The sequence below is a fragment of the Cimex lectularius genome, unplaced genomic scaffold (assembly GCF_000648675.2).
Source record: "Cimex lectularius strain Harlan isolate CLEC.00 unplaced genomic scaffold, Clec_2.1 scaffold404, whole genome shotgun sequence".
NCBI classification, from domain to species: Eukaryota; Metazoa; Arthropoda; class Insecta; order Hemiptera; family Cimicidae; genus Cimex; species Cimex lectularius.
In genome coordinates, this window is record NW_019392941.1 from 12013 (window position 1) to 24886 (window position 12874).

Genomic DNA, 12874 nt, shown 5'->3' on the forward strand with positions numbered 1-12874 from the left:
GAATAACTTGTCTTCCTGCTCGCTTTCTATGAGGAGCGAAGGCATAATTATTTACCTATGAGAATACTCCCAACTATCAGGTATTACATCCTAGAAAGCCACGTGGGCTTTGGCCTAAAATAGGGGTGTTAACAGCGTATGGCCGATTCTGAGTGAAATTTACTGATACTTGTGATACGTGCTGTGCCGAAATGTCTAACCTATCAGATACTCAGACACAGGTGTTGCAAAGAACAGGGTAATTTTTCTTGAACTTACTATGGTAAAATATCAATATATGTTTTCGAAGTTCATTACAATACCCTTCATAGAAATAGTAAATTTATGCGTTTTGCAATCTTCAGTGGTAGATCTGTGTAATTTTGTTCTTAATCAGAGATGGTGGATGGTGTAAAGGATGTGTAGTTTAATAATTATGGGGATTTTGGTAATTCTTGGTTTCTTGGGTCTGTCGGACACGTTTGTTTATATTCAGATATGGATCTATGTTTTTTTTATTATTTTACTTAGATCCGTTTTATATTGTGACATGTTGTCGTGAGAGTTGCGGGGTAAGTAATGAACCTGAAACTTGGCCTCCGGTCACGCTGCGGTGATTGAACTGAGAGTCGATTCAGATCATTCTGGACTGCCTATCATCTCAATTTTGGTATGACGGACGAGTTTAACAATCCTCAGTCTAGGTCTGTGATAATTGAACTGTCAATTGGACATTCCTATCATCCTGGTCGTCCTATCTTTGATGTTATTTAGGTCTATCTGACGCGTTCCGCCATCTTCAGTGGTGGATTGGAGTGATTTATAGCCAGATTGCTTTCATATTTTAAGTTTCTTTTAATGCAGATCCCTTTTCTAATTTGAGCAGTGCTCGAGGTCTGCTGGATGATTGTCCAGAACCTTGGCATTTTCCGGTCAAGCTAGGGTAATTGAACTGGAAGTTGGTCTTCTGCTCACCACCCCAAGTAGTGGATCGGAGTGACTTTGTGTTAAGTTTGATATTTTTGTCGTGAGATGTCCTTGAGATTTGTGAGATTATGAACTTCTTGATTAATCCTTTCTGATCATTTTCGTCTTCTTATCATCCCTTATTTGGTCTGTTAAACGCGTTTCTTCACTATATTGTGGGTCTGTGTTTCTTTACATAGAATTTAAACCAATTGCTAGTTGTGTTCGAGGTGATTAAAGTAATTTTATTCCGTTATGTGTTAAATTTATTGGTTTTTTCTTTTTCTATTCCTGTTTGTTCCATGCACTTTTTCTGCAGTAGTACGTTATTGTTTATAATTGGTATTCTTTGCCAAGTGAGTTACTAGTAGTCTGGTCTATGTTACCTTTATTTTTTACTTTAGTACAGTTTTCAAGACTGATTTAGTATGTTTGGTTACTTCGGATGAGAAACTTAAAAAGTCGACTGGTTTTCGACTGTCACAACAATGTTGCATTTTTTTGAAGTGGTCATCAAGGTTGAGAGACCAGAAATTAGTTTCTATGTAGGTATCATATGTTTTTACACAGTATATTAATCTTTATACAAGGCATAGATTGAGTTAAAAAGCCAGTGTGTCAAGAGCGGGATCGAACCCATGACCCTCAGCTAAATACGCCGCTGCTCTACCACTTGAGGTATCGTGACTTCGATCCGCTCGGATACCAACTTCCCATCTAAACCCCACATTTCGAATTTTCCGTCCTTTTTGCTATTTTTATCTCAAGCATGCTTTGTATAAATTAATTGAAAAATGTTATTCGGTCAATCGGACCACGAACTCTAATGAATTTAATAAGTAAAATAAAGTATATCTTCACGAAAGCTCTCCGTGGCCATTTCAATTGTAGCCGAGAATCGAATAGATTACACGTCATTTGAAAAATGGCAAAAAGGAGGGAAAATACGAAAGGTGGGTTGAGACGGGAAGTTGGTTTCCGGGAGGATCGAAGTCACGATGGCTCAAGTGGTAGAGCAGCAGCGTATTTAGCCGAGGGTCGTGGGTTCGAATCCCGCTCGTGGCACTGTCTTCTTTATCTCAAGCAATCTTGTATAAAGATTAATTAATTGAAAAACGTAGGTTAGGCCTAAGAAGTTTTAGTTACGATCAAAATTTCTCCGTCTAGATAAACTCAGTTTTATTTTTTAGTTGCTTAGTCTAAAATGAAAAGTTGCGTTAAAAACCTAATTCGACTTAAGACAAATGTAGGATAGTAAATTAAGCGGTTAAATAATTTGTTTTTAATTGCCGTCAATTTGCCGTCCTTAGCAATCTGCGATTCAACGGCCCGATCTGGGAGCCGGTTTCAAGTCGTGTACAACCCAGATAGGTGCAGGTACTTTCAGCTAAAATGAAACTACGCCGCTTTAAAGCGGATGAGAAAGTGGTCGGCCGCCCTCTTCCATCCCAACTGAAAGAATTACGAGAGATCACTTGAATTTGAAGCACTTTGGTGCTTATGGTGCGCACGTCAATTAGACTTTCTCAAATTAGATCCTCCGTCGAATTTAGGAAGGGAATTATTAGTGTGTACGCCTGGGGTCGAGTGGTCCAGCTTGTTTTTTACCCCATTGGCCTTCCCTGTTCCCTCGCTAATGACCCTCCGGGGTTCGTTTGTAAGCTTTGAACCAAATCGTATAATTTATCGCCCTAGTCGAACAACAACACTTCTTGCGGAAGATATTTTGACAATAAACTTCAATGGACTCCGACTACTTAAGGATAGTAAATATGAAGATTACCCATTTTGTAAACAAACACCATTTCTCGCCTTTTCTTCATATTAATCCAGTTTTATTCTATACGATCCGTAATCGTTGGTGGGAAGTTGGCCTCACATCGTTTGCCTTTTTGAGACGACATGCAACAACAGCCCGCCACCAGCAACTCATGAGAATATGGTGCAGAGAGCGCTTAGAAGTGAATACCAATTGGAATGCTATTTATGTTTACTGATGAGTCGCGTTTCTGTCTGTATAGTGATAGCGCTGTAAAGTCTACCGAGAACATGGGAATCGTGTAATGCCGCAGTTCGTGTTCCCTTGTGCAATTCGGAGGAGGCCGCGTCTGGGCTGAGAACAATACTGGATGACGAACCGGACTTCAGATTATTGTAGGCAACCTCACCGCAGGATGTCATGTCCAAGAAATTATCGAGGACTACATCCCTCAAACCAGGGATCTCATAGCTAGGGATTTTCGATTTTTGAATGACAATGCCAGCCCCTTTATAGGCGTTGTTGTACATCAGTGTGTAGATACTTGGGAATTTCCCATCTGCCACTTCCCATTGACCACATGTGGGATGCGTTGCAGAGTTGACTTGCAACATATGGAGTGAAATTATGATATTAGTGACAACCTTATTAACATAATGCCTAACAGATGCACGAAGGTCATGGCTAAGTGAGGACTACACAGTTTTAATTATTTAAAAAAATTATTGTGTCGAATAACCAAAATTAAAGAACTAAAACTTTTCATTTTGTTATTTTTCAAAATCTCTTAATTTTTCTTTAGTAAAAACATAATAATTTCTAATAAATTTTATCAAAATTTATAATAAAAATAAAATAAAAATGCTAGAGAAGGTAAATACTACAAAATTTGCAATATCCTATATACCTCGTCTCATACAAATCCATCGTAAACCATTAACATTACGGAGAAGTGGAAAGGCAGCAGAAAAATATACAAAATTTAATAAATTGAAATAAACAATCAACTGATTTAACATGCTGAAACTTATGAACTTACAGATGAACAACTAAGTGCAGAATAGAAAAATAAAAGGAATTGACGAAAAACACCAAAGATTGGATTAAACAAAAACAGGCTTATACCGTCAATACATAACAGCGGTTAATGACGTAACGTTTTTACGAGCATATAAAAGCGAATGACCAACAAAATCTTATAAACCAATGTAGTAGAGACTGGTCAGTCTATACAAAATGTAATATGAGTAATATTAGCTTTGTACATTGAATTTATTTTGTACTTGTAGAAATGAATTTTTAATGAAAGCATTTAATTAAACAATCAGTTTTTAATTAGTTATTGTTTTATATTCAACAAGGAAATGATATATGTTTCTCCAATCTAATTATAACTTATGGTAAACATACTTTTTATAAACTGTAAATCGGTTTATACCTAACAAGTTGAAAGAATATAATTCTGTTTAGTAAAATATAATCCTTTTTTTATACAAAAAAAGAGCTGGGAGTTTTAAAGCTGCACTTTTAAATTTGTGGCGTTTTTAAAGAGGTTTACCAAGTTGATTTAAACTCTGTACTAGTTTAAAGTATGTTGAAATGGAGTTGTTAGGATTGTTTCAACGATTTTTTCCAAGCCTTGTCAACGAAGTACGGGTCCTGACATTTAATTATGTTAAGTTCCAACGAAGTGGTCGGGGTGATTGCCGGGGGGGCCCTCGGTCATCCCTCATGCCTAGCCATACGTGTCCTCAGTCCAACATTTTCTTCAGCGCCGGACGTTTTCTTTCAACAGGGCCATTACGATAGTTGCTGTAGTGTTGTTTGACTTCTCTTCGGGTCTTGGGAAAAAAGAATGAGAAATAAACTCCTAACTCCAACCGACAGTTACTTGTTTTTCACGTCCGATTGTTGTTATAATTTTGTTCTGTTTTTGAGCACCGGGGATTAAATGAAAAGTTGATTAATACTTCGGTAAGCATATTAAATTAAGGCTTAAATTTATGTGTAGTAATCCTTTCTCTAAAGTCATCGATTTACGTATTATTCAATACAGTTTCAGCCCTGACTAAACACCTCAATTTTCAAACTTCATTGGTAAGTTTATTCGAAAACCTTTTCACTTTCAAATTAGATATTGTAATACAAATACACACATTTAAGGGAATGGTGGAAGTAGTAAAAGTTCCGAAAATAAATTTTTCACGTTTTGAATTGTGCCCATCAAGAGATTCTAAATATTGTATACTATCGCAATTTTCCTTTATTTCTTCAGTAATTCGTCCCAAGAAATTAATACCTTAATTTTGATATGATTAATATTCAGTCCAAGTGCGATGATTTCCGCACCAAGCTCAATTGAAACATTCAGGGCAGTACTTTATGTTGCGCCATTAGCACAATCTAAAACTATTTCTAAGCCAATTAAACTTCTACGCGGATTTACACAAAAATAAATTGTTGATTTTCAGTTATGTTATATCTTATCTCAAGAAATATTCTCGAAGCTAAAACAAAAAAAGGATTAAACGATTATGTTTATTACAGTACTTATGATGAAAACGATGGCGTGGACCTTATAGGCAAACGAATTTGTTTAAATCTGATGGTTTAGGGCCACTGAATGTACCTGAATAGGCACAGTATTGGTCCTACACCATCAGATTTATACAAATTGGATTATGTATATTTTCATTAAAATTATTGTATTTAATTTAGATATCGGAGAGAGAGAGTGAGAGAGAAAAAAAAGAAGAAGAGAGAGAGAGAGAAAGAGAGAATGTGAGAGTGAGAAAGGGAGAGAGAGTGAGAGAGAGTGAGATAAAGAGAGAGAGTGAGAAAGAGAGGGAGGGAAAGAGAGAATGTGATAGTGAGAGAGAGAGAGAGGAGAGGAAGAGAGAAAGAAAGAGAGAATGTGAGAGTGAGAGAGAAAGAGTGAGAGGGAGAGAGAGAGCGAGAGCGAGTGAGAGAAAGAGAGAGAGTGTGAGAGAGGGAGAGAGCGAAAGAAAAGAAGAAGCGAGAGAGAAAGAGAGAATGTGAGAGGGAGAGAGGGAGAGAGAGAGCGAGAAAGAGAGAGAGTGAGAGAATTGGATTGAACATTTTATTTATAAAAGCTCGCAAAACTAATCTCATAGACCTTTCTTACATTTAAGGAGCATTCGTAAATAAAAATAAAGTTTACATCATTCAAAATAGTTATAGTTTTTCAGATTTAGGATAGTCATATTTTATGTAAATAATAGATTTTATATTAGTTGAAGTTTTATTGATTTGGAAAAGAATGAATTATAAAAACAGTGTGTACGACATAACGGCATTATAAATGTAGTTCGGGAACGTGTAAGGGGAGTGTTTTGTTTTTATTTTAAAATGAGAAACGATATCAAATAGGTATAATGGTTTTTGTATTGTTATTATAACATGGAAAATTGGCCAAATATATTTTAAAAAAATCATCAATTTTTAAAATGGATAAATTATAGTAATTGACTTAAATTCTAGAAACAAAGTGTAGACTACAGATATAGAGAATACACGTATATATGGTTTTTATTTTTATAGCTTAGTTTTTCTAGGAAAAATTAGAACTTACTGCAAGGCTATAAGTTATATTTGGAAGGATTAGTGCATCAAAAGGTTTTAGCTTCATGGACGTACTATTAATATTAAATAGTTTTTTTTAAATTGATATACAATGGAGAGAGAGAGAGAGAGAGAGAGAGAGAGAGAGAGAGAGAGTGAGAAAGAGAGTGAGTGAAGAAGAATGAATAACATTTTATTTATAGTTGCAGAATTTAGTCGAATGTGTAAAATGGTAAAGCGGTAGTGTAAGTTAGATAAGTAAATAGAGAGAAAGAGAGTGTGTCTGCGGGTGAGAACGAAAGAGAAAGAGTGACCGAGCGTTATATATTTCCATATATAATATTCCAATATCGGCCGTCTCACACAACACATTCACTCTTATGGGAAGCGTCGTTAGATAGCCAGATCGCGATGGTTAGTTCAGGTTGTGAAAAGTTTACAGGAATGTTTTAATATTATTTACTGAGATATGTGTGATGTGTTGAGGTTTCTGTTTGGTGCACAAACATATTATTTTTCTTCTCGACTTAACATAAAGCCTATATTTTAATATACATTTATCGTGTTATATTATGCTAATATAATCATAAATTCTAAGTATAAAGCTGGACTGATAATTTTTGCTTCTATCTGTAAATAAGTACTTGACCTATTCCTATCCATGAAACAAGCATAGAACGTACATTTTCAATTTTCTATATGATAAAAAAGAAGCCAAAATTTTAATACGTTGCATATAATTCCCAATTGTTGAGGAACAGCCGATTAAACCGATAAAGCGTGTTGAAGACTTGTAGTACAAAATAGTACACTTCTGATGGCCGTATGTAAAACAATGGCGATAAAATCCGCCATTACCTAACTTTACGGCGTCATTAATTATTTTGTCACGTAAAGATTATATCTAAAATTTGACTTGACTTAATTTCATTTTACGTCTATATTATTTCGTTCGGATTGATGGATCTGGGCCATTAATAATGCTGGTCTTTTGTCTCCTTTTTAATTTTTTCACAGGGGGAAAAATTATGTATGACAGTTCGAAAATGCATCCATCGACCATGTTCACTTTATGGATTGTTAAATTGCACTCTATTTTTTTATGGATTGTACACGTTGTTTCACATTTATTTATGTTTATTTCGTGATAAAGTCTTTAGTTGAAATGTCCAAGAAAACTTTTGTTGTGTGAAAACATAATTTAACCAATTTTAATATAATTACAGCATTTAATCAAATTAGCCTATCATCAATCGATAAATTGTTAATTAACACTAATTAGTTGGCAACATAGCAACCGACAACATCAAAGTGGAAGTACAGGGAATTCTAAAACCTTGCCAAGTAATATTAACCTAATCCGGCTCTCGTGATCATTATGTTGACAATATTCTGTTTTCCTCGTTAGAAATTAGAACATTAGAAAATTTTAAGTATGTACAGGCTTATAGACTGATGAAAATAAGATCACAACAGTCAAAATTTGAAACTAACCTAAATGCTTCACCATTTGTTCTACGCTTGGAGAGACCGGAAAAAACAGAGTATGGGCCAGAAGAGTTAACTAGTTATTTAGTCTAATTTTACGTCTGGAATCATATGTCTTAATAATTGAAATTTAGATAGGATTAAAAGAGGACTACCTTGTTTCTCCTTCTTTAATCTCAAGGCAAACAGAATCATTTTGAAAATAGCTACCAATGACTTATAATGATTTATTTATTACGAAAATGTGAATAAATGATGTTTCAACATGCACAAAGACAAACTTTAAGGCAGAAGTATGAAATATTACCAAACACTTTACAACATCGGAGATAAGGTAAATCAACATAGGTACAATACCAGTCAAACAACCATGGTACCGCAATCGCAACTCAGGAAATCGAAAACACGTGCATCGAACGTGCTCTATAGATTGGGATGCTAAGATTTTTGAAGTCTACAAAAGGAACCCGGTATAAATTGCAGTTTTCAAACTTTAAAAAACTAAAATTTCTAAAAATTTTAAGGGACGATAATATAAACCTAAGGGTATGTTTACAGCTGACAATTATTGCACGATATTTATGCCAGATAGAAACCGTGGCTAATGTAAACAGTGAAGAATTTATGTCAGAGATATATTTCAACCAGTATCTATTTGTGTCGCCATTCTATGCTGTAAAGAGCGGTTCGTTGCAAGTTCAAACTTGTTCGAAACTGTTCTACCATTGCAATAAGTGTCGCGTCAATATGTGTTACAAAAAAGAGTTACTTAAATCGGAAATATCTGAGTTAATTAATATGCACCACAGTAAAGCACATCTTTGGGACGTTAAATGCAACTTTTATAAACACAGGATGCCTAAAAGGAAATGACTAAAGATTTAACACAACAGTAGAAGAGATACAACGAAAACTTCACAACATGAGAAATCAATTTAATAGTGAATTAAAAAAATAAAAAATAAATAAATAAAAAAATAAAAATAAAAATAAAAATAAAAAGAGACCCGGCCAGATGACTGATGATTTGCAATTATTAATGACCGTATTAAAATTTGCTATTTTTCTTCAAGGAGGCTTAGCGTGCAGGCTGGCCATAAGAAATTTACCAATGGTAAATAAAAAAATTTTAAATTTATTTGCCAAAGTTTTATTGTTTAACAAAAATCTACTACCAACGAATTTCCTTTTGGCTGTTTATAAAATGTTCATATTGGTTGTAGGCTACCTGCTGCTAGATCTTCTTGTCGCCAGCTTCCATGCATTATTTCTCCAGTTTCTAAATTTTCTCGGTCGAATGTGCCTTCCTGAGTGTATATAATTTGCAGAATATTTTTCAGACAACCAATTATGTAAACTGCAAGCCGCTAAAACTACAGATTCCAAACGTTCTGCAGCAAGTAGAAAAGGTTTCCTTAGTACTCTACACTCGACATAATACCAAAGGCGTTTTATACTACTCTTCTTTCTCTAGAGAGTCGGTAGTCATAAATTCTCATGGACCCTTGACTATTAAATTTACTAGTTTTTGTGGTCCGTTTGAGCAATTAATATCATTCATTTAATTAAGGTTTTTAGTTGAGATAAAAAAGTCAGTGGCACGTGCGGGATTCGAACCCACGACCTTCGGTTTGATACGCTGCTAAGGAGTAGATCGAAGTGGTAGAGCAGCGGCGTATTTAGCCGAAGGTCGTGGGTTCGAATCCCGCTTGTGTCACTGACTTTTTTATCTCAACTAAAAACCTTAATTGCTTGACTATTAAATCGATATGGTTTTATATTGTGAGGTTGCAAAGGAAAAGCATCGACCCTACAAAAACATGTAGCACGCATAATCTTCTTCCTTGGAGAGGAGTGTTTTGAAGACCTGTTGCTGCATTTTCAGTGAAATCTGCTACTTCACGGCTCTGGAAGTTCCCACGTCTGATACACTCCCATTGCTGCCCACTGTGACGGTGAGAAATTTCGTAGGCGGCATCAACATTTGACATTAAGACAATATTATGCTGCCCTTTATATTTAAAATAATATCTACCACTGTTGTTCGGAGCTTGGATAAGTACATATTTACCGTCAATTGCGCCCAAACATTTAGGGAAGTTCCTTGTAACAAAAATGAAAAATAAATAAAATTTGTAACATGCTATACCTACCTTATTATATTTTGACTAGGATGCTGCAGCGGGAGAAGCCACATTTAAAGCAAAAATCCATTTGACAACTAAGATGCATCATTCGATCAGTATGGGGAAAGGAATCGTTCTGACTTCACACCGATATGGCAAAAAATGAAACTAATCTCAAGAAGAAGAGAAAAATGGAACTTTCAAAAAATGATTTACTCATGCAGAAAACTGTTTGTACAATGAACAAAGAAGAGGATTAGTTGATGTTTTTGGGAGCAGAAAAAGATTCTCTCTTCCGAATATTTACGTAAAAATAAAAGTAAAATTTCAGCAAGTCATACTGGTGATAAATGAAAAGGACTAGATACTATCAAATGCCGCTTCTCCAAGCTGCTAAGTACCTTTTCACCTATTTCCACACCTTGTCAACAATTACCTTAATGTAATCCTTTTTCACTGTTGATATAATTGCTCTGCATATTTCAGGAACAATGAGGCTTAAGGTACAATTTGGTATTCTGAAATAACTTAGGCTTGCGTAAGACTCACCTGTAAACATATTATATTCAATTTCAAACAGTATACTTCTTAATAAACATTTAATAAAATAAATTGTTTATTTAATAGCAGGTACCTACTTACCAGATGCTAAAAATCGCAAAATTATAGCAAGAAGTTCTGTTACACTATAGCTTTTCTGAATTTGGTATCTTGTTTTGGGGAGACCAGTTCTGACTGTTCTAGACAAGCATGCTTTTCAAAATCAGCAGGTTTCATTCTTCAAAAAGTCGAAACTGAACTGGAATTGATTTTAGGCACCGACTATTTCACGTCTCAAACCCACCTAAGAACCGATCTACAATGTATTTTTCTTCCTTTTCAACATTAGAAAGATCTGTGTGGTGATTAGTGACCGTTAATCGATAATTATTCAGAAATCGTGAGATGCGGTCTGGTGTGATGCAGGTTTCAGAAAAACATTTTTTTTATCGTGCCAACGTTTCGATCTTTATTGAGATCATCTTCAGGGCCTGGGATATACAAACATTGTTTACATTTAACAAATACATTTAGGATGTGGAAAAGTGAATTTATACAATGCCAAATATATTTTTTATATTCAATCAAAGTATTTCTAAACGTTGGCACGATAAAGAAAATGTTTTTCTGAAACCTACATCACACCACACCGACCATCTCACGATTTCTGAATAATTATAAAGATCACGATTTTGCGTTTCGATACCTTCCTCATGGCAACATAAAATCAATGTGCAGAAAGACAGAAGTATACTAGTGCATAGGACACAAGTGTACACAAAAATCTACAATTATTCAGAAATCGTGAGATGCGGTGTGGTGTGATGTAGGTTTCAGAAAAACATTTTCTTTATCGTGCCAACGTTTCGATCTTTATTGAGATCATCTTCAGCGCCTGGGATTTACAAACATTGTTTACATTTAACAAATACATTTAGGATGTGGAAAAGTGAATTTATACAATGCCAAATATATTTTTTATATTCAATCAAAGTATTTCTAAACGTTGGCACGATAAAGAAAATGTTTTTCTGAAACCTACATCACACCACACCGACCATCTCACGATTTCTGAATAATTATAAAGATCACGATTTTGCGTTTCGATACCTTCCTCATGGCAACATAAAATCAATGTGCAGAAAGACAGAAGTATACTAGTGCATAGGACACAAGTGTACACAAAAATCTACAATTATTCAGAAATCGTGAGATGCGGTGTGGTGTGATGTAGGTTTCAGAAAAACATTTTCTTTATGGTGCCAACGTTTCGATCTTTATTGAGATCATCTTCAGCGCCTGGGATTTATAAACACTTTGAGTGAGTACAAATACTTTGATTGAATCTAAAATTTTCTTGCATTGTATAAATTCATTTATTTCTTTTTAATCTAAAATTTTCTAGCATTTAAAAAAAATTAAAATTTTCTAGCAAAAAAGTTCTTTTTTTATCTACAATTTTCTACCATTGTATATCTTTTTTCACATCCTACATGTATTTATAAAATTTAAACAATGCTTATATATACCTTGACCTCAAAATAATCTTCAAGCAACGGTCACCAAACACCACACATTTTGTAATAGGTTCAGTATGATCAATTATTATAAAGATTAAGATTCGATCGTTTAGATCATTGTGCTGTTTCAAATTACGAATGGAAAAATCATTTCTAGGTAAAATGTGAACTAGTTTATTGTTTTCAACCAAAAGACCTGTTGCTTCGGCGAATAAATAGCTTGTGGCGAAATTGCGATGACGATAAATCTCGGCGCACCGATACGGTCTTCGTCCGAACTTTAACTCATATTATATCTCGCCCATGTCGGTTATACTTATGGCCCCCCTCCTAGCCAATTTATATAAATTGAAGATTTTCGATCCCGAATTGGTGAGGGCGGGCAAATTTAAATTGATGATACCGGGCTTTGTAACAAATGATGAGGGAGGGATGAACTCCCATCAACCGTGGGTGGAGGGTTAAAGGATGTGAAGGGCTTCTGTAATAGGAAAGGAGTGGAGGTGGAATTTCGGCCGCGCGACTTCGCACAAGCATTAATCAAAGTTGACCCTTTAACAGAAGCATTATTTCAAAGCTTAAAAAAATTACCGAGATTATCACTACAATATCGATTTAGATACTTTTTCCCAAAATATTGAATATTAACGTCAAACATTTACAATCATCGGCTTACATTTGCTAAGAGTGCAACACATGATGGAAAAATTGACGTGAATTTTTGAAGCAAGGTAGAAAAAAAAAAATTAATGATGTTTACATCATATATAAAAGCGACTAAAAAATTCTCTCTCCTGTTATTCCACTTCTGTCATTTTCACGTTACAGTGATTTGCCTTTTAGGCTTGAAATTCAAATACGGAAATCAGTTGCAAACAGAATACGTAAAATTCAAAATGTCTTTAATATCTAAA

At 34.8% G+C, this 12874-nt stretch overlaps 1 pseudogene; it reads right to left on the reverse strand.

The window, feature by feature from the left end:
• Nucleotides 1–9668: 9668 nt before the first annotated feature.
• LOC112127888 lies at nt 9669–10677 on the reverse strand (annotated as a pseudogene).
• Between the last annotated feature and the right edge of the window lie 2197 nt (nt 10678–12874).